At 45.3% G+C, this 22,489-nt stretch overlaps 1 pseudogene; it reads left to right on the forward strand.

Annotated features, from left to right (window-relative positions):
• The first annotated feature begins 20,011 nt into the window (after positions 1 to 20,011).
• On the forward strand, positions 20,012 to 20,907 carry LOC117516403 (annotated as a pseudogene).
• The last annotated feature ends 1,582 nt before the right edge of the window (positions 20,908 to 22,489 follow it).

Below are 22,489 nucleotides of genomic sequence, written 5' to 3' on the forward strand. Positions count from 1 at the left end.
CGTTGGTGGTGGAAGCTGTGTGGGGATCCGGCTCTTCTCCTCGCCAGGCGTCTTCTATCGTCGAGCCTGCCCACACGTCACCTGGTGTATGCTTGACAGTCCACCATATTGTTTACTGTCTGTACGTCGTTGTGCGATTCACAACATTAAATTGTTACTTTTGGCTTATCCATTGTCGTTCATTAACGCCCCCTGTTGTGGGTCCGTGTCACGACACTTTCACAACAGGATTTCTCGGCCGCGACATGGATCCCGAGGGGCGTCAACCATCGCTTGAAACAGCCAATAGAAGAGCGAGGTGCACAGGGCGTCAGCAGGAGGCGTGTTGGGTGAGCTGCCGCCTTTACCTACCGCTCGGTTGGACTTAGTTACCGAGCAGAGCAGTGTTCTCAATCGTAGGATGGATGCTCTCACTGCCCAGGTGGAAGCTTGTGCTCAGTGGCGCTGCTGCAGCACCTCCTCCTGCTGACCGTGTGCCAGAAACGACATTCCGCTGGTCGTTCAACGAACCCCCCCACCTTCCCCTGAAGCATACATAAGCCCTCCAGAGCCGTACGGTGGCTGTGTGGAGACCGTGCGCGGACTTCTTGATGCAGTGCTCGCTCGTCTTTTTCACAGCGTCTCGTCATGTACGCGTCAGACGCTAGCCCGGTGGCTTACGTTATAAATCTGCTTCGAGGAGAGGCACGCGCCTGGGCTACGGCGCTCTGGGAGCAGAATTCATGGCTCCTAACGGTTTATACTGAGTTTGTGAGGGAGTTCCGACAGGTGTTCGACCACCCTCATAGAAGGGCGAGGACCGCTTCAAGTGTGCTGGCTGTCGATACGGCAGGGGCGTCGGAGCGCAGCAAAGTATGCAGTCGACTTCCGCATTGCGGCAGCGCGAGACGGCTGGAATGCTGTTGCGCTCCGCGCCACCTTTGTAAACGGACTGTCTCTGGTCCTTAAGGAGCACCTGGTGGTGAAGGACGGCCGCGGGATTTAGATGGCTTATCGACCTGGTTATACGGTTAGACAACCGATTAACAGAACACCGACGGGAGCGAGGCGAGGGGCGTGGTCAGGCACAAGCCGTCCTCTTCCTCCCGGGTCCGAAAGGGAGCCGACTTCCCCACGCTCCGCTGCCAGGGCTCTCCACGTGATGACAGCTCCCCCTGCTGACGGTTGCTAGGGAAACGAGCAGGGCCAAAAAGCGATCAGATCAGAGACAAAGGAGGCTGATCCGTGGAGAGTGTTTTCTCTGCAGCTCTACCGAGCACACACAGAGAGAATGCCCCAAACGGTCAAAAACAGCAGCACTCGTCCTTAGAGACTGGGCTAAGGGTGGGTCACAACACCCCCCTGGGGAGACCCCGACGATCTGCACGTATCCCAGTCACGATCCTGAGTGGGGATCTAACCCTTCACGCCCCAGCAACTGGTGGACACGGGGTCGGAGGGGAATCTGCTGGAATAGCAGATGGGCAAAGGAGGTTGGGCTCCCTCTAGTGGCCTTACCGTCACCATTGTCGGGCGGGCACTAGATGGCACCCTTCTTCCAATAATCACACACCAGACACAGCCAGTGACATTGGTGGTGTCTGGGAATCACAGGGAAGAGATTGTGTTTTTTTGTAACACCTTCTACCCTCCCGAGTGATTTTGGGTTTTCCATGGGTGTTAAAACACAATCACCGGATTGATTGGCCGTCTGGGGTTGTGGTTCAGTGGAGAGAAACCTGCCACCGGGAGTGTTTAGGATCCTCGGTTCCACCCGGTGTGACAGCTAAGGAGGAGGTTTTAGTCCCCCCCAATCTGGCGGCGGTGCCAGCCGAGTACCATGACCTTGCTGACGTCTTCAGCAAGGATCTGGCACTCACGCTGCCCCCGCACCATCCGTATGATTGTGCCATTGATTGATACCGGGCGCTGAGTACCCGTCCAGCAGGCTGTATAACCTCTCACGTCCGGAACGTGAATCAATGGAGACCTACATCCGGGACTCGTTAGCTGCCGGGTTGATCCGGAACTCCACCTCCCCGATGGGTGCTGGTTTCTTTTTTGTGGGTAAGAAGGACGGCGGACTCCATCCATGCATTGATTACAGAGGGCTGAACGAGATCACGGTTCGCAACCGATACCCATTACCTCTGTTGGATTCAGTGTTCACGCCCCTGCATGGAGCCCAAATTTTCACGAAATTGGATCTTAGGAATGCTTTTCACCTGGTTTGGATCCGGGAGGGAGACGAGTGGAAGACGGCATTTAACACCCCTTAGGTCACTTTGAGTACCTGGTCATGCCGTTCGGCCTCACCAATGCGCCCGCGACGTTCCAAGCGTTGGTTAATGACGTCTTGCGGGACTTCCTGCATCGGTTTGTCTTCGTATATCTAGATGATATACTCATCTTTTCTCCGGATCCTGAGACCCATGTCAAGCATGTACGTCAGGTCCTACAGCGGTTGTTGGAGAACCGGCTGTTTGTGAAGGTCGAGAGGTGTGAGTTCCACCGCACTTCTTTGTCTTTCCTGGGGTTCATAATCTCCTCCAACTCCGTCGCCCCTGATCCGGCCAAGGTTGCGGCGGTGAGAGATTAGCCCCAACCAACGAACCGTAGGAAACTACAACAGTTCCTCAGTTTTGCAAATTTCTACCGGAGGTTCATCATGGCTACAGTCAGGTAGTTAGCCCCCTGACAGCCCTGACCTCCACAAAAGTCCCCTTCACCTGGTCGGATCGGTGCGAAGCCGCGTTTAGGGAGTTGAAACGCCGGTTTCGACTGCACCAGTTCTGGTGCAGCCCGATCCCAAGCGCCAGTTCGTATTTGAAGTGGACGCCTCTGACTCAGGGATAGGAGCCGTGCTATCCCAGAGCGGGGAGTCCGACAAGGTTTCTCCATCCATGTGCCTACTTTTCCCGCAGGTTGACCCCAGCTGAACGGAACTATGACGTCGGCAGTCGGGAACTTCTTGCGGTGAAGGAGGCTCTTGAGGAGTGGAGACACCTGTTGGAGGGAGCATCGGTACCATTTACGGTTTTCACGGACCATCGGAACCTGGAGTACATCCAGACCGCGAAGCGTCTGAACCCCAGGCACCCTGGTCGCTGTTCTTCGGGCGTTTGACTTCCGGATCACCTACCGCCCGGAGACAAAAAACCAACGATCTGACGCCCTGTCCCGGGTGCATGAAGAGGAGGTCAGGACCGAGCCGTCAGACCCCCCTGACACCATCATGCCCGAGTCCACTGTCGTGGCCACCCTTACCTGGGACGTGGAGAAGACTGTCCGGGAGGCCCTGACACGGAGCCCGGACCCGGGGACAGGGCCGAAGGACAAGTTGTACGTCCCACCAGAGGCCAGGGCTGCGGTCCTTGACTTCTGTCATGGTTCCAAGCTCTCCTGTCATCCAGGGGTACGAAGGACCGTGGCAGTGGTCCGGCAGCGCTTCTGGTGGGCGTCTATGGAAGCCGACGTCCGGCATGTCCAGGACTGTCTCTGTTTTCTGCCAGCAGTACCGGGTCTGACTGCTGAAGACAGCGGCCACCTGGGGCGCAGGGCTTGGTGGCTCCGGTGTTTCTTCAGCTCCGTTGGTGGTGGAAGCTGTGTGGGATCCGGCTCTTCTCTCGCCAAGCGTCTTCTATCGTCGAGCCTGCCCACACGTCACCTGGTGTATGATTGACAGTTCATATGTTATTGTCTGTACGTCGTTGTGCGATTCACAACATTAAATTGTTACTTTTGGCTTATCCATTGTCCGTTCATTAACGCCCCCTGTTGTGGGTCCGTGTCACGACACTTTCACACACTTCAACCTAAAAAGACATGTCATCCAGTGCACGTGTATGGTGTCTCTGCTCCATACGGAGAACTGAGTAATCAGTTCAGTAATCAGTAATAGTGCAGCCACGATCGGTTGGAGTCTGTGGTAAATGAGACGTTAATGAGGTGCTGTGAGTTTTTCAACTTGTTGCAACAAGACAGAGAACCAGTTTGGAAGGGTGGGGGAGGAAGCTCCACTTCTCTGACTGATCTGACGGTGCAACATGCTGAGAGGGACTTTTCTTCACTAACACGAATGGGTAAGACCTTATATTTACACTGTCAATTGGAGTAATTGGTAATTGCTCAAATGGATGACAATCGGCGGAATGGGTCATTTTGCTTATATTACACCCAAAACATATTGATGAGATGATCACGTCTCACCATTTAAATAAGTTATTTAGCCACTATATAAAGCTATAGGTCAGCATTAGAAGTCCCAAACTCTTGCAACGGAATGGCAGAACGGGAGCTTGTGTGGTGCCATCTAGTGTTAGCGAGGGTAAATTTCCCAATATGGTGATTTGCTATTCCAGCGATTAGTGCTAATTGGGACAGAAAAGATAAGTTTGTGCTTTGAACATGACGGTGTGGGTGGGTCTTTCTGCTTTGAATGATGACATTTTATTACATTATCTTGAGGTGGTTATCAGTATCATACATGTCTCTTGCTTGGACTCTTGCTTGCCTCTACTGGGGTTGGCTCCACTGTGGTATTGTATCACTTCCTGTTCCGGAGCACAGCGGTGTTTTCCTGTATCTATTAGCTGTTTAATCTGCACAGTTAGATTGATCTAGATAACTAGATAACAATTTGTTTCACAGTGTAATCTTCATGTGCCTTAACTAAAGTACTCCCTATGCTGAATCACCTCTAAATTATTTACACATTATTCACTTTGTGTGTTTTTAGGACCCGCTAGCTTAGCGCAGTTACTAGCTCTTAGTCGGTTTAGCATGGTGGCTTTCTCCTGTTCTCCCCGCACTTTCTGCTCTGGGTGTGAATGTTTAGTTATTCCTCGGCCATCCTTTAGCAGTAATGGTACTTGTAATAAGTGTAGCTTATTCGTAGCTTTGGAGGCCAGGCTGGGCGAATTGGAGACTCGGCTCCGCACCGTGGAAACTTCTACAGCTAGCCAGGCCCATGTAGTTCGGTGTAGACCAAGGTAGCTTAGCCGCCGTTAGTTCCCTTCCAGCGGATCCCGAGCAGCCTGGAGAGCAGGACAACTTGGTGACTGTGAGGAGAAAGCGTAGCCCTAAACAGAAGCCCCGTGTACATCGCCAACCCGTTCACATTTCTAACCATTTTTCCCCACTTGGCGACACACCCGTCGAGGATCAAACTCTGGTTATTGGCGACTCTGTTTTGCGAAATGTGAAGTTAGCGACACCAGCAACCATAGTCAATTGTCTTCCAGGGGCCAGAGCAGGCGACACTGAAGGAAATTTGAAACTGCTGGCTTAGGCTAAGCGTAAATTTGGTAAGATTGTAATTCACGTCGGCAGTAATGACACCCGGTTACGCCAGTCAGAGGTCACTAAAATTAACATTGAATCGGTTGTGTAACTTTGCAAAAACAATGTCGGACTCTGTAGTTTTCTCTGGGCCCCTCCCCAATCGGACCGGGAGTGACATGTTTAGCCGCATGTTCTCCTTGAATTGCTGGCTGTCTGAGTGGTGTCCAAAAAATGAGGTGGGCTTCATAGATAATTGGCAAAGCTTCTGGGGAAAACCTGGTCTTGTTAGGAGAGACGGCATCCATCCCACTTTGGATGGAGCAGCTCTCATTTCTAGAAATCTGGCCAATTTTCTTAAATCCTCCAAACCGTGACTATCCAGGGTTGGGACCAGGAAGCAGAGTTGTAGTCTTACACACCTCTCTGCAGCTTCTCTCCCCCTGCCATCCCCTCATTACCCCATCCCTGTAGAGACGGTGCCTGCTCCCAGACCGCCAATAACCAGTAAAATCTATTTAAGCATAAAAATTCAAAAAGAAAAAAATAATACAGCACCTTCAACTGCACCACAGACTAAAACAGTTAAATGTGGTCTATAAACATTAGGTCTCTCTCTTCTGAGTCCCCTGTTAGTAAATGATATAATAATTGATCAACATATTGATTTATTCTGCCTTACAGAAACCTGGTTACAGCAGGATGAATATGTTAGTTTAAATGAGTCAACACCCCGAGTCACACTAACTGCCAGAACGCTCGTAGCACGGGCTGAGGCGGAGGATTGGAAGTCCCAAAAACCAGTTTTATTTGTTATATCGTATCGTCCACCTGGTCGTTACTGTGAGTTTTCTCTGTGAATTTTCAGACCTTTTGTCTGACTTAGTGCTTAGCTCAGATAAGATAATTAGTAGTGGGCGATTTTAACATCCACACAGATGCTGAGAATGACAGCCGCAACACGGAATTTAAATCTATTATTAGACTCGATTGTCTTTGCTCAAATGTAAATGAGTCCACCCACCACTTTAATCATATCTTAGATCTGTCTGACTTATGGTATGGAAATTGAAGACTTAACAGTATTCCCTGAAACTCCCTTCTGTCTGATCATTTCTTAATAACATTTACATTTCCTCTGATGGACTACCCAGCAGTGGGGAATAAGTTTCATTACACTAGAAGTCTTCAGAAAGCACTGTAACTAGTTTAAGGATATGATTCCTTCTTTATGTTCTCTAATGCCATATACCAACACAGTGCAGAGTAGCTACCTAAACTCTGTGAGTGAGATAGAGTATCTCGTCAATAGTTTTACATCCTCATTGAAGACAACTTTGGATGCTGTAGCTCCTCTGAAAAAGAGAGCCTTAAATCAGAAGTGCCTGACTCCGTGGTATAACTCACAAACTCGCAGCTTAAAGCAGATAATCTTTATCCTGTAATTGGAGAGGAAATGGGTCTCACTAATTTAGAAGATCTTCACTTAGCCTGGAAAAAGAGTCTGTTACTCTATAAAAAATCCCTCCGTAAAGCTAGGACATCTTAACTTTAACTAGTAATGACTTCATGACTTTCTTTGCTAATAAAATTTTAACTATTAGAGGAAAAAATTACTCATAACCATCCCAAAGACATATCGTTATCTTTGGCTGCTTTCAGCGATGCCGGGTATTTGGTTAGACTCTTTCTCTCCGATTGTTCTGTCTGAGTTATTTCATTAGTTACTTCCTCCAAACCATCAACATGTCTATTAGACCCCATTCCTACCAGGCTGCTCAAGGAAGCCCTACCATTAATTAATGCTTCGGTCTTAAATATGATCAATCTATCTTTATTAGTTGGCTATGTACCACAGGCTTTTAAGGTGGCAGTAATTAAACCATTACTTAAAAAGCCATCACTTGACCCAGCTATCTTAGCTAATTATAGGCCAATCTCCAAATTCCTTTTCTCTCAAAAATTCTTGAAAGGGTAGTTGCAAAACAGCTAACTGATCATCTGCAGAGGAATGGTCTATTTGAAGAGTTTCAGTCAGGTTTTAGAATTCATCATAGTACAGAAACAGCATTAGTGAAGGTTACAAATGATCTTCTTATGGCCTCAGACAGTGGACTCATCTCTGTGCTTGTTCTGTTAGACCTCAGTGCTGCTTTTGATACTGTTGATCATAAAATTTTATTACAGAGATTAGAGCATGCCATAGGTATTAAAGGCACTGCGCTGCAGTGGTTTGAATCATATTTATCTAATAGATTACAATTTGTTCATGTAAATGGGGAATCTTCTTCACAGACTAAGGTTAATTATGGAGTTCCACAAGGTTCTGTGCTAGGACCAATTTTATTCACTTTATACATGTTTCCCTTAGACAGTATTATTAATCAAATAAAATCAAATTAGTTTTATTTATATAGCGCCAAATCACAACAAACAGTTGCCCCAAGGTGCTTTATATTGCAAGGCAAAGCCATACTATAATTATGGAAAAACCCCAACGGTCAAAACGATCCCCTGTGAGCAAGCACTTGGCGACAGTGGGAAGGAAAAACTCCCTTTTAACAGGAAGAAACCTCCAACAGAACCAGGCTCAGGGAGGGGCAGTCTTCTGCTGGGACTGGTTGGGGCTGAGGGAGAGAATCAGGAAAAAGACATGCTGTGGAGGGGAGCAGAGATCAATCACTAATGATTAAATGCAGAGTGGTGCATACAGAGCAAAAAGAGAAAGAAACACTCAGTGCATCATGGGAACCCCCCAGCAGTCTGGTCAGGGTCACCTGATCCAGCCCTAACTATAAGCTTTAGCAAAAAGGAAAGTTTAGACAGCATTAGACAGCATTGCTTAAATTTTCATTGTTACGCAGATGATATCCAGCTTTATCTATCCAGAGGACACACACCAATTAGCTAAACTGCAGTATCATCTTACAGACATAATGACATGGATGACCTCTAATTTCCTGCTTTTAAACTCAGATAAAACTGAAGTTATTGTACTTGACCCCACAAATCTTAGAAACATGGTGTCTAAACATGGTGTCCCCTGACTTCTAGTAATACTGTGAGAAATCTTGGAGTAATTTTTGATCAGGATATGTCATTCAATGCGCATATTAAACAAATATGTAGGACTGCTTTTTGCATTTGCGCAATATATCTAAAATTAGAAAGGTCTTGTCTCAGAGTGATGCTGAAAAACTAATTCATGCATTTATTTCCTCTAGGCTGGACTATTGTAATTCATTATTATCAGGTTGTCCTAAAAGTTCCCTGAAAAGCCTTCAGTTAATTCAAAATGCTGCAGCTAGAGTACTGACAGGGACTAGGAGAGCATATCTCACCCATATTGGCCTCTCTTCATTGGCTTCCTGTTAATTCTAGAATAGAATTTAAACTTCTTCTTCTTACTTATAAGGTTTTGAATAATCAGATCCCATCTTATCTTAGGGACCTCATAATACCATATCACCCCAATAGAGTGCTTCGCTCTCAGACTGCAGGCTTACTTGTAGTTCCTAGGGTTTGTAAGAGTAGAATGGGAGGCAGAGCCTTCAGCTTTCAGGCTCCTCTCCTGTGGAACCAGCTCCCAATTCAGATCAGGGAGACAGACACCCTCTCTACTTTTAAGATTAGGCTTAAAACTTTCCTTTTTGCTAAAGCTTATAGTTAGGGCTGGATCAGGTGACCCTGAACCATCCCTTAGTTATGCTGCTATAGACTTAGACTGCTGGGGGTTCCCATGATGCACTGAGTGTTTCTTTCTCTTTTTGCTCTGTATGCACCACTCTGCATTTAATCATTAGTGATTGATCTCTGCTCCCCTCCACAGCGTGTCTTTTTCCTGGTTCTCTCCCTCAGCCCCAACCAGTTCCAGCAGAAGACTGCCCCTCCCTGAGCCTGGTTCTGCTGGAGGTTTCTTCCTGTTAAAAGGGAGTTTTTCCTTCCCACTGTCGCCACGTGCTTGCTCACAGGGGGTTGTTTTGACCGTTGGGGTTTTTCCGTAATTATTGTATGGCCTTGCCTTACAATATAAAGCGCCTTGGGGCAACTGTTTGTTGTGATTTGGCGCTATATAAATAAAATTGATTTGATTTGAATATCTTGAGAGTAGGGCGCATGGTAAGATGTTGTTCTGTCAATCATTCCGGCAATTGTATTATCATTCCAGTTCTGACACCTGTTCAGGTTCCGCCAATTCCTACCCGCGGCCAACCGAGTATCATTTGAGTATCTCATTGCCGAGGCAGAGTGTCCTGGTTTTCGGTAATCAAAATATGGTCACCCTAAGATATGTGGATCTTCACCCTTTAAAAAGAAGAAACCACAATAGAGCAACAAGGGTCCTGTCTCTAGAAGGTGGCTACTGGTGTGGTAATGAGCTTGCCCACTGCATAGCAGCGCCCAGGTCCAAACTTGAATGTTGTACCATGGCTAGCAAATAAGATAGGCTGCACTATTATTTCCACTTGTGCCAGGTCAATACTATGACAAAGTGCTTTGAGCATCTGGATAAAATGGAAAAATGTAAAACAAGTTTATATTTTATTAACTTGCTTGCATGCGTGACTTTGATGCAATCAGACAATTATGAGAAAAGAAAATCATTATCTTGTGAAAGAAGGCGATGCAGATTCTGGGACAGTCTTGGGACATTCATTCATTCATTCATCTTCTACCGCTTAGTCCAATTAAGGGTCGCGGGGGGCTGGAGCCTATCCCAGCAGTCATAGAGTGTGAGGCGGGGTACACCCAGGACAGGACGCCAGTCTGTAGCATGGCCACAAATAGACAAACAAACACAGACACACCCACACACACACCTACGGACAATTTTAAAGATTCCAATCCACCTAACCCGCATGTCTTTGATGTGGGAGGAAAACGGAATACCTGGAGGAAACCCACGCAAACAAGGGGAGAACATGCAAACTCCACACAGAAAGGCCACGGGAATTGAACCCATGACCTTCTCGCTGTGAGGCAACAGTGCTAACCACTAAGTCACCATGCTGCCCCTAGTCTTGGGACAGTCTACAATAAAATAATTGGGAGTACCTAAAAAAGACTACATCAACCAATGCAAGGACATCACAGTTTGTTTGTTTGTTTGAATTTTAAATCCAAAGTAGCACTGATTACATCAGTTTGGTTTTCTGTTTCTTTTACTTTAGCACACACGTAATGCAAATCCGTGATGTTTACTTCCATCCTCTGTCTTTAGTCCTTGTGGAGGAAAGTGCCGGAGTGGTTCAGTGGTGCAATTAAGATGTGAGGATATGATAAGAAAGCTCTGAGAAAGTTAACAAACTGAGGCAACATGAAACAGGATTTTTACATTCATGCATGAGCCTTTCAACAGTGTGGTGTCCTCAGATACTTTATAAAAGGAGAAAATCTTATGTTTTCCCAAGCAAACAAAAAGACTAAAACAAACAAACCATAGGTAACATATTCACACAGCACCAGACCCCCACATTTAACCACTTCAGAAAAGCCAAACCATATTTGCTCTGAAATGCAGTGAAGGTGTCGTGGGCTGCCTTTGTCTGCCTCTCTCCCCTTCCCCTTCTGTCTCCTCTTGTCTGTTTATTTGTCTGTTTTCCCTCCAGGTGGCGCGCTGCAGAGCCGAAGAACACCTGCAACTCATCATCTCCTCGCACCTGATGCTCATGAGCTCCTGATAAGGAGCGGGTTACTTAAACCCTGGCTTTAAGCTCGGCCTTTGCCAGAATCTACATCGACATTGATCCATGACTTTGAACCAGCATGGAAGTGACAGCATAGACCTTGTCTATGCTGTCACTTCCATGCGCTTTGACGTCTGAGCTTCCTGCAGCTCATCTCAAGGTAACCTGGCTCCTTTATTTTCCGTAATAGAGCTCTTTGACCTATTGGTGTTTCCAGACGCCTTCCTGCGTGGCTTCCACGCTGCACTGCTCCTGGCTTCCACACCACAACCAGCACTACATCATTTTGGAACTTGCTCCTGTGCCGCAGCTCATCTGCACTCAGCCTCAGAACGTGCTGCTCTGCTCCATTCAGATAAGTTCCTACTGATTCTGAGTTTGTGAGTTTCCGCCTCTCACTTTGCTCCTGTTTGTGACTGTGCATTACCAAGAACTGTTACCAAGAACTGTATGAAAATTCAGTAAGGTATATCTTATATATTATATTCCAATTCTAAGGTGGAACTATGCTAGTATATAAAGGTATATCTAAATATCTAAAAAGGAGGAGTAAGATAGGAGAGTAGAAAAGAGTAGAGTAGAGCCACTTAGGTGCCTTGTCTTGAGAACCAGGGATGGCAGGTTTCTGTTATACAGAACTACTAAGAGCTTCCAAGTCGATTCTGAAGCCAAGTCCAACTTAACTGAGTTGTATCATAAGACACGCTGCTGCTGATCTCTGCCCTCTGTGAACAATTCCTGGACTGTGAACAATTTCTGAACTATAATTCCTGAACTGCAAACGTGCATTAAGGCTACTGTGAAAATTCTTTTGTTAAAGGCTTCCAGTGTTATGAGTGCATTCGCTCACCTTTGTTCTCCTCCTCCTCCGAGAACGGTCCTCATCCTTGGCTCTGTGCATTCCACCTGGCTCTGGTTCCAGTCCCAGTATCCAGGATTCCAACTCACTCTCTAACTCCCAAGCCTGTCTCTGTGTGCACTGCAGCTCCCGGATTTCCACTGCTACAAGTGTGCCCTGTCTGGGTTCTGCAGGCACCATCTCCAGCTCAGCAATTCCTTAGTTGTTCATTAATGTAAATAAATCTCTTTTTTGTTCACAGCCCATTCTCATCCTTGCTCCCAGCATTTGAGTCCATTGCCTGTAACGATCCAGTCTGGACCCCAAACCACAACAGAGTGAATAAATAGATAAATGAGTCCATCCCCTCCTGTTGTTTAACATCTTCACTCAAAAACAATAAATGCTGTCATCATGTAATTCAAATTCATCAAAATGTACTTATCTGTGATGTACCAGAAAAATTGAATAATCGTCTTTGTTTTGCTGAAATAATATCCTACAGACATGTCTGCCACCTGCTGGATGATTTGTTGATGCTGGATTGATGGTGGATTAGGAGCAGGCATGTATGTCACTGAGAAAGACAGACTGTTTCTGTTGAAAAATGTACAAAATCAGAGATTACCATTTCTTTCTGACTGATTCACAGTATTTATCTTCTAAAACTGAAAGGACATGATCATAACTTCACAACTTTGTGGAAGGGATTTTGTATGAAAGGAACTGAAACAGACACTTCTGTCTGTCTCTCAACATATGTGTAGTTTTGAAGCTACATGTAGTTTGAAATTGCCTTTGTTGGCTTAATTTCCAGTAGCAAGATCTGGTGACTGCCAAGGTCATTACTGACTGTTTATATGTATTTTTAAATATATATTATAATACACTCAACAAAAATATAAACGCAACACTTTTGGTTTTGCTCCCATTTTGTATGAAATGAACTCAAAGATCTAAAACTTTTTCCACATACACAATATCACCATTTCCCTCAAATATTGTTCACAAACCAGTCTAAATCTGTGATAGTGAGCACTTCTCCTTTGCTGAGATAATCCATCCCACCTCACAGGTGTGCCATATCAAGATGCTGATTAGACACCATGATTAGTGCACAGGTGTGCCTTAGACTGTCCACAATAAAAGGCCACTCTGAAAGGTGCAGTTTTGTTTTATTGGGGGGATACCAGTCAGTATCTGGTGTGACCACCATTTGCCTCATGCAGTGCAACACATCTCCTTTGCATAGAGTTGATCAGGTTGTCAATTGTGGCCTGTGGAATGTTGGTCCACTCCTCTTCAATGGCTGTGCGAAGTTGCTGGATATTGTCAGGAACTGGTACACGCTGTCGTATACGCCGGTCCAGAGCATCCCAAACATGCTCAATGGGTGACATGTCCAGTGAGTATGCCGGCCATGCAAGAACTGGGACATTTTCAGCTTCCAAGAATTGTGTACAGATCCTTGCAACATGGGGCCGTGCATTATCCTGCTGCAACATGAGGTGATGTTCTTGGATGTATGGCACAACAATGGGCCTCAGGATCTCGTCACGGTATCTCTGTGCATTCAAAATGCCATCAATAAAATGCACCTGTGTTCTTCATCCATAACAGATGCCTGCCCATACCATAACCCCACCGCCACCATGGGCCACTCGATCCACAACATTGACATCAGAAATCAGACATCAAAACTGCTCACCCACATGACGCCACACACGCTGTCTGCCATCTGCCATCTGCCCTGAACAGTGTGAACCGGGATTCATCTGTGAAGAGAACACCTCTCCAACGTGCCAAACGCCAGCGAATGTGAGCATTTGCCCACTCAAGTTGGTTACAACGACGAACTGGAGTCAGTTCGAGACCCCGATGAGGACGACGAGCATGCAGATGAGCTTCCCTGAGACAGTTTCTGACAGTTTGTGCAGAAATTCTTTGGTTATGCAAACCGATTGTTTCAGCAGCTGTCCGAGTGGCTGGTCTCAGACGATCTTGGAGGTGAACATGCTGGATGTGGAGGTCCTGGGCTGGTGTGGTTACATGTGGTCTGCAGTTGTGAGGCTGGTTGGATGTACTGCCAAATTCTCTGAAACGCCTTTGGAGACGGCTTATGGTAGAGAAATGAACATTCAATACACGAGCAACAGCTCTGGTTGACATTCCTGCTGTCAGCATGCCAACTGCACGCTCCCTCAAATCTTGCGACATCTGTGGCATTGTGCTGTGTGATAAAACTGCACCTTTCAGAGTGGCCTTTTATTGTGGGCAGTCTAAGGCACACCTGTGCACTAATCATGGTGTCTAATCAGCATCTTGATATGGCACACCTGTGAGGTGGGATGGATTATCTCAGCAAAAGGAGAAGTGCTCAGTATCACAGATTTAGACTGGTTTGTGAACAATATTTGAGGGAAATGGTGATATTTTGTATGTGGAAAAAGTTTTAGATCTTTGAGTTCATCTCATACAAAATGGGAGCACAACCAAAAGTGTTGCGTTTATATTTTTGTTGAGTGTATTTAAATATATTTAACTGTTTTAATTATTTTACAAAACTTTGCATGCATTTGTATCACTATCACAAATAGAGCCCGAGTGATGTGAATTTTTTGGGGCCTATATCAGTATTAGAGAGTACTTTTTTTTTTTTTAACGATTCCAAGGTATCAAATCAAATCAATTTTATTTATATAGTGCCAAATCACAACAAACAGTCGCCCCAAGGCACTTTATATTGTAAGGCAAAAGCCATACAATAATTACAGAAAAAACCCAACGGTCAAAACGACCCCCTATGAGCAAGCACTTGGCGACAGTGGGAAGGAATCTACCAATATATGTATAAAATGGCAATGATTCCAAACATTTCATTTTCAAACCCTTATGACAAAGAAATGTAACTGAGGCCTGGATGTTTTACATTTTAAACATGACCTTTTCTACAAATAATGATAAATACAACCAACCAACATACATCACACAGCCGTCACACTGCCTTCACTCGTACTTGAAGCCACTGTGTCGCATTTGCATAAAATACATTTCTCATCCATTTTGGTTCCCACTACCTGACAGCATAGTAACCACTTGTCTTTTGTTGCTGTAAAACACCCACTCTGATTGAAAATGAATGACAGCTAGTTGCTTTGCCGCTGTCTCTTGTAGCTAATGTAACCAAGGGGTGATGGGGGTCCCATTCTGGTTTAAAAATCAGATTAAGAGGCTAAATAGTAATCAGATTAAAATCCACATAGGTTTGTCTTTTTCAACATAAAGCCCTATTTGTCATGGTTGGCCCATGCACACCTGGTGCATGCACGTGCCATTTTATTCCACGCCTTTTGTTTACTCTCTCTGTGTCATCCAGTGACCAGGGATTCCCAGCGCTTCTTTATAAGCCTCTGCTTCCTGACCCTCATCGCTGAAACATGGTCTTGTTTCCGTGTCGATCACGCCTGCGGGAGCATCCTCTGATAGTTTCTCTCCTGCTGTCTGTCAGATTTTTTTTCCCAACGTTGTTTTTGCAGCCAGACTGATTTTTGCAGACTGAGCTTTGCTTCTTTTTCAGCCAAGTATATGATCGTGTTTTCTGAGCAGTGCTGTAGATACCACTGTTTGCTTTGATTTCAGAGGTGAATGTCTTTTATGGTCTCAAAGTGCCCTCCACTGTGGCAGTTTTGAGCTACTGCTAATATTGTAATTTTTCCCTTGGAGGAGTTTTGTTCCCTGTGCAAAATAAAATTCTTTAACAGCTCTTTAGTCTGCTCTCTGCATTGGGGTTAACATCCTGATCTGTGACATTACATTTCAACCCTTCCTAATCCTCAAGAGAGCGCGTCATCAGGGTCGACCCTTCAGGAAGTACTTTTTTGCATCTGGCCCAGGTGCTCAATTTCCGACAGACAGAAAAAAAGCGACTCAGAGCTCGTCAGTAATCTTCTTTCATTTGAAGAAGTGGTGTTACGCAAGCTGGATCATGTCATGGGTAGTCCCAACCATCCCACGGAGCAGCCTTCCATCTCTCTAGTCCCCACACCCCATGTCAGAACAAGGTCCGACAGCCCAGGAGGCAACAACCCCATAGCAGGAACCCTACCTTCCACCCATAGAACGATATAGGGTGATCCCAAATCCTGCAGGTCTTTTATCACCCCTCTGCACCATGACATTATCACTCCAACCTAGCGCAAACTCTATGGATGCATCACAGATGGCCTTCATAATTACCCAACTTACAGTTCAAGCAAGAAAATGGGCAGTAGCGGAATGGGATCAGGGATCTTCCATTTGCTGTTTCACCTAGGCCTTTGCTGCCACCTTATGACAATCTTTGAAGGAAGACTTCATGCATGAGAGGCTGTCTGTGGACTGCTGTCAATCTGCCAGGGCTCAGGCAGTTGATCGATTATGCCATCAGATTCCAGACCTTGGTGGCCGACAGCAGTTGGAACAATGGGGCTCTCTGTGATGCCTCTTTTAACGGTCTCTCAGATATGCTGAAGGACAAGGACCACTTGGCCCTCTTGGAACTATCCATGCCCTTAGACTGGACTGGAACGACTGGATGCATATTGGCTACTGTTCCTTTGCAGTTCACCTGTGCTTCACCTGTGCTTATGCCAGCCCTGCTGCCTCCCGCACCCATGAAGGAGGGCTGATCTTGTCTCACTCTGGCACATCTTTGGTTCTGTATGGAGTCCAGTCTTTGCCTCTATTGTGGGGTGACTGGCCATTTTATTGCTGCTTGCCTGGGAAAAGGGCAGGCTCAGAATTAAGAGCATAAGAGCAAGAGATGCCCAGTCAGTGTTCCCTGCTTCCAATATACATTGTCTCTCCAGACGTTCAATTGTAGCTCACTGTCTTCATTGATTAGTAGAGGCTATCCCTTGCTTGCCTCTACTGGTGGTTGGCTCTCACTGCGGTATTGTATCACTTCCTGTTCCGGAGCACAGCGGTGTTTTTCTGTATCTGTTAGCTGTTTAATCTGCGCAGTTAGATTGATCTAGTTATCTAGATTACGATTTGTTTCCCAGTGTAATCTTTACGTGCCTTAACTAAAGCACTCCTTCTGCTGAATCACCTCTAAATTATTTAGACATTATTCACTTTGCGTGTTTTTAGGAATCCGCTAGGTTAGCGTAGCTACTAGCTCTTAGCCGATTTAGCATGGCGGCTTCTCCTGTCTCTCCCGCACTTTTCTGCTCTGGGTGTGAAATGTTTAGTTATTCCTCGGCCTCCTTTAGCAGTAACGGTAGTTGTAATAAGTGTAGCTTATTCGTAGCTTTGGAGGCCAGGCTGGGCGAATTGGAGACTCGGCTCTGCACCGTGGAAAATTCTACAGCTAGCCAGGCCCCTGTAGTCGGTGCGGACCAAGGTAGCTTAGCCGCCGTTAGTTCCCCCCTGGCAGATCCCGAGCAGCCAGGAAAGCAGGCTGACTGGGTGACTGTGAGGAGGAAGCGTAGCCCTAAACAGAAGCCCCGTGTACACCGCCAACCCGTTCACATCTCTAACCGTTTTTCCCCACTCGACGACACACCCGCCGAGGATCAAACTCTGGTTATTGGCGACTCTGTTTTGCGAAATGTGAAGTTAGCGACACCAGCAACCATAGTCAATTGTCTTCCGGGGGCCAGAGCAGGCGACATTGAAGGAAATTTGAAACTGCTGGCTAAGGCTAAGCGTAAATTTGGTAAGATTGTAATTCACGTCGGCAGTAATGACACCCGGTTACGCCAATCGGAGGTCACTAAAATTAACATTAAATCGGTGTGTAACTTTGCAAAAACAATGTCGGACTCTGTAGTTTTCTCTGGGCCCCTCCCCAATCAGACCGGGAGTGACATGTTTAGCCGCATGTTCTCCTTGAATTGCTGGCTGTCTGAGTGGTGTCCAAAAAATGAGGTGGGCTTCATAGATAATTGGCAAAGCTTCTGGGGAAAACCTGGTCTTGTTAGGAGAGACGGCATCCATCCCACTTTGGATGGAGCAGCTCTCATTTCTAGAAATCTGGCCAATTTTCTTAAATCTTCCAAACCGTGACTATCCAGGGTTGGGACCAGGAAGCAGAGTTGTAGTCTTACACACCTCTCTGCAGCTTCTCTCCCCCTGCCATCCCCTCATTACCCCATCCCCGTAGAGACGGTGCCTGCTCCCAGACCACCAATAACCAGCAAAAATCTATTTAAGCATAAAAATTCAAAAAGAAAAAATAATATAGCACCTTCAACTGCACCACAGACTAAAACAGTTAAATGTGGTCTATTAAACATTAGGTCTCTCTCTTCTAAGTCCCTGTTGGTAAATGATATAATAATTGATCAACATATTGATTTATTCTGCCTAACAGAAACCTGGTTACAGCAGGATGAATATGTTAGTTTAAATGAGTCAACACCCCCGAGTCACACTAACTGTCAGAATGCTCGTAGCACGGGCCGGGGCGGAGGATTAGCAGCAATCTTCCATTCCAGCTTATTAATTAATCAAAAACCCAGACAGAGCTTTAATTCATTTGAAAGCTTGTCTCTTAGTCTTGTCCATCCAAATTGGAAGTCCCAAAAACCAGTTTTATTTGTTATTATCTATCGTCCACCTGGTCGTTACTGTGAGTTTCTCTGTGAATTTTCAGACCTTTTGTCTGACTTAGTGCTTAGCTCAGATAAGATAATTATAGTGGGCGATTTTAACATCCACACAGATGCTGAGAATGACAGCCTCAACACTGCATTTAATCTATTATTAGACTCTATTGGCTTTGCTCAAAAAGTAAATGAGTCCACCCACCACTTTAATCATATCTTAGATCTTGTTCTGACTTATGGTATGGAAATAGAAGACTTAACAGTATTCCCTGAAAACTCCCTTCTGTCTGATCATTTCTTAATAACATTTACATTTACTCTGATGGACTACCCAGCAGTGGGGAATAAGTTTAATTACACTAGAAGTCTTTCAGAAAGCGCTGTAACTAGGTTTAAGGATATGATTCCTTTTTTATGTTCTCTAATGCCATATACCAACACAGTGCAGAGTAGCTACCTAAACTCTGTAAGGGAGATAGAGTATCTCGTCAATAGTTTTACATCCTCATTGAAGACAACTTTGGATGCTGTAGCTCCTCTGAAAAAGAGAGCTTTAAATCAGAAGTGTCTGACTCCGTGGTATAACTCACAAACTCGTAGCTTAAAGCAGATAACCCGTAAGTTGGAGAGGAAATGGCGTCTCACTAATTTAGAAGATCTTCACTTAGCCTGGAAAAAGAGTCTGTTGCTCTATAAAAAAGCCCTCCATAAAGCTAGGACATCTTTCTACTCATCACTAATTGAAGAAAATAAGAACAACTCCAGGTTTCTTTTCAGCACTGTAGCCAGGCTGACAAAGAGTCAGAGCTCTATTGAGCTGAGTATTCCATTAACTTTAACTAGTAATGACTTCATGACTTCCTTTGCTAACAAAATTTTAACTATTAGAGAAAAAATTACTCATAACCATCCCAAAGACGTATCGTTATCTTTGGCTGCTTTCAGTGATGCCGGTATTTGGTTAGACTCTTTCTCTCCGATTGTTCTGTCTGAGTTATTTTCATTAGTTACTTCATCCAAACCATCAACATGTTTATTAGACCCCATTCCTACCAGGCTGCTCAAGGAAGCCCTACCATTATTTAATGCTTCGATCTTAAATATGATCAATCTATCTTTGTTAGTTGGCTATGTACCACAGGCTTTTAAGGTGGCAGTAATTAAACCATTACTTAAAAAGCCATCACTTGACCCAGCTATCTTAGCTAATTATAGGCCAATCTCCAATCTTCCTTTTCTCAAAAATTCTTGAAAGGGTAGTTGTAAAACAGCTAACTGATCATCTGCAGAGGAATGGTCTATTTGAAGAGTTTCAGTCAGGTTTTAGAATTCATCATAGTACAGAAACAGCATTAGTGAAGGTTACAAATGATCTTCTTATGGCCTCGGACAGTGGACTCATCTCTGTGCTTGTTCTGTTAGACCTCAGTGCTGCTTTTGATACTGTTGACCATAAAATTTTATTACAGAGATTAGAGCATGTCATAGGTATTAAAGGCACTGCGCTGCGGTGGTTTGAATCATATTTGTCTAATAGATTACAATTTGTTCATGTAAATGGGGAATCTTCTTCACAGACTAAAGTTAATTATGGAGTTCCACAAGGTTCTGTGCTAGGACCAATTTTATTCACTTTATACATGCTTCCCTTAGGCAGTATTATTAGACGGTATTGCTTAAATTTTCATTGTTACGCAGATGATACCCAGCTTTATCTATCCATGAAGCCAGAGGACACACACCAGTTAGCTAAACTGCAGGATTGTCTTACAGACATAAAGACATGGATGACCTCTAATTTCCTGCTTTTAAACTCAGATAAAACTGAAGTTATTGTACTTGGCCCCACAAATCTTAGAAACATGGTGTCTAACCAGATCCTTACTCTGGATGGCATTACCCTGACCTCTAGTAATACTGTGAGAAATCTTGGAGTCATTTTTGATCAGGATATGTCATTCAAAGCGCATATTAAACAAATATGTAGGACTGCTTTTTTGCATTTACGCAATATCTCTAAAATCAGAAAGGTCTTGTCTCAGAGTGATGCTGAAAAACTAATTCATGCATTTATTTCCTCTAGGCTGGACTATTGTAATTCATTATTATCAGGTTGTCCTAAAAGTTCCCTAAAAAGCCTTCAGTTAATTCAAAATGCTGCAGCTAGAGTACTGACGGGGACTAGAAGGAGAGAGCATATCTCACCCATATTGGCCTCTCTCATTGGCTTCCTGTTAATTCTAGAATAGAATTTAAAATTCTTCTTCTTACTTATAAGGTTTTGAATAATCAGGTCCCATCTTATCTTAGGGACCTCGTAGTACCATATCACCCCAATAGAGCGCTTCGCTCTCAGACTGCAGGCTTACTTGTAGTTCCTAGGGTTTGTAAGAGTAGAATGGGAGGCAGAGCCTTCAGCTTTCAGGCTCCTCTCCTGTGGAACCAGCTCCCAATTCAGATCAGGGAGACAGACACTCTCTCTACTTTTAAGATTAGGCTTAAAACTTTCCTTTTTGCTAAAGCTTATAGTTAGGGCTGGATCAGGTGACCCTGAACCATCCCTTAGTTATGCTGCTATAGACGTAGACTGCTGGGGGGTTCCCATGATGCACTGTTTCTTTCTCTTTTTGCTCTGTATGCACCACTCTGCATTTAATCATTAGTGATCGATCTCTGCTCCCCTCCACAGCATGTCTTTTTCCCGGTTCTCTCCCTCAGCCCCAACCAGTCCCAGCAGAAGACTGCCCCTCCCTGAGCCTGGTTCTGCTGGAGGTTTCTTCCTGTTAAAAGGGAGTTTTTCCTTCCCACTGTAGCCAAGTGCTTGCTCACAGGGGGTCGTTTTGACCGTTGGGGTTTTACATAATTATTGTATGGCCTTGCCTTACAATATAAAGCGCCTTGGGGCAACTGTTTGTTGTGATTTGGCGCTATATAAAAAAAATTGATTGATTGATTGATTGATTTGGGGGCAGATGAAAACTTCATGGACTGCAACCTAGTGCAGCAGATCAGTATTCCTCTGTAGCCCTTGCAGCAGTCCCTTAGGGTCGATGCCCTTGACAGCCAGCTGTTGGTGACAGTCACCCACCAGACATCCCCGGTCGAGGGATGTGGGTAATCATTGTGAACAGATTTAATTGACTAACCCATTGGTTTTAGGATACTCCTGACTAGTTAAGTATTATCCCCCTATTGATTGGCCTTCAAAGTCTGTATCAAGTTGGTCAGTGTGCTGTTCTGCAGTCTGTATCTGGCATGATCCCCAGAGTGACACTCAGCAGCTGACCATGAAGCCCAGTGACCTGACTGGTGTCCCGGAATAATATTTGGACCATACTGAGGTTTTTAGTAAGAGTTTTATGGTTTAGTAAGAGTGTAAGAGTCAGTACACTGTAAGAGTGCACTGTCACAGAGCTCCGCCGCTGACAGCAAGGTCCATCCTTGTGCGTACATCTCTAAGAAGCTGTTCTTTGTGGAGCGCAACTACGCTGTGGGGAACTGTGAGTTACTGATCAAAAAGCTAGCCTTGCAAGAATGGAGGCACTTGGTGGATGGCACTAAGCACCCTTTCCTGATTCTGACAGACCATAAGAACCTACAATAACTAAGGGCGCCCCGACACTTGAATTTGCAACAGGCAAGTTGGGCACTGTTCCTTTGTAGGTTCAGTGTCCACATATCCTATCAATCTGGCTCCCAAAATTGGAGGCCGACACCTTGTCTAGACATTCTCCCTTATTAAGGACTTAGGAGAGGAGACTAGGGTCCTGCCCCCTGCCTATGTCTTGAGTGTCAAATGGAACGGTCAGTGAGGGAGCCCTTTAAGGGTATCCAGGCTTCCTCCCAGGCTTTCCTAAATATCTATACTGTCCACTGGCCCAGCACTCCCAGGTTCTGCAGTGGGGTCACTCCTCAAAATTCTTTGCAACCCTGGAGGTACGAGGACAAAAACCCTGGTGTGGTAGAGATTCTGTTGGCCCACCTTGTCTCAGGATCTCTGGGAGTTTGTTTAGGTTTGTTCCATTTGTGTTACTTCAAAGACCTCCTCTCAGCCCCTAGTGGGCCTTCTACAACTTATCTGGGTTCCTTACCATCCTTGGTCCCACCTCATAGTT

Source organism: Thalassophryne amazonica, chromosome 8 (assembly GCF_902500255.1).
Source record: "Thalassophryne amazonica chromosome 8, fThaAma1.1, whole genome shotgun sequence".
Taxonomy (NCBI): Eukaryota; Metazoa; Chordata; class Actinopteri; order Batrachoidiformes; family Batrachoididae; genus Thalassophryne; species Thalassophryne amazonica.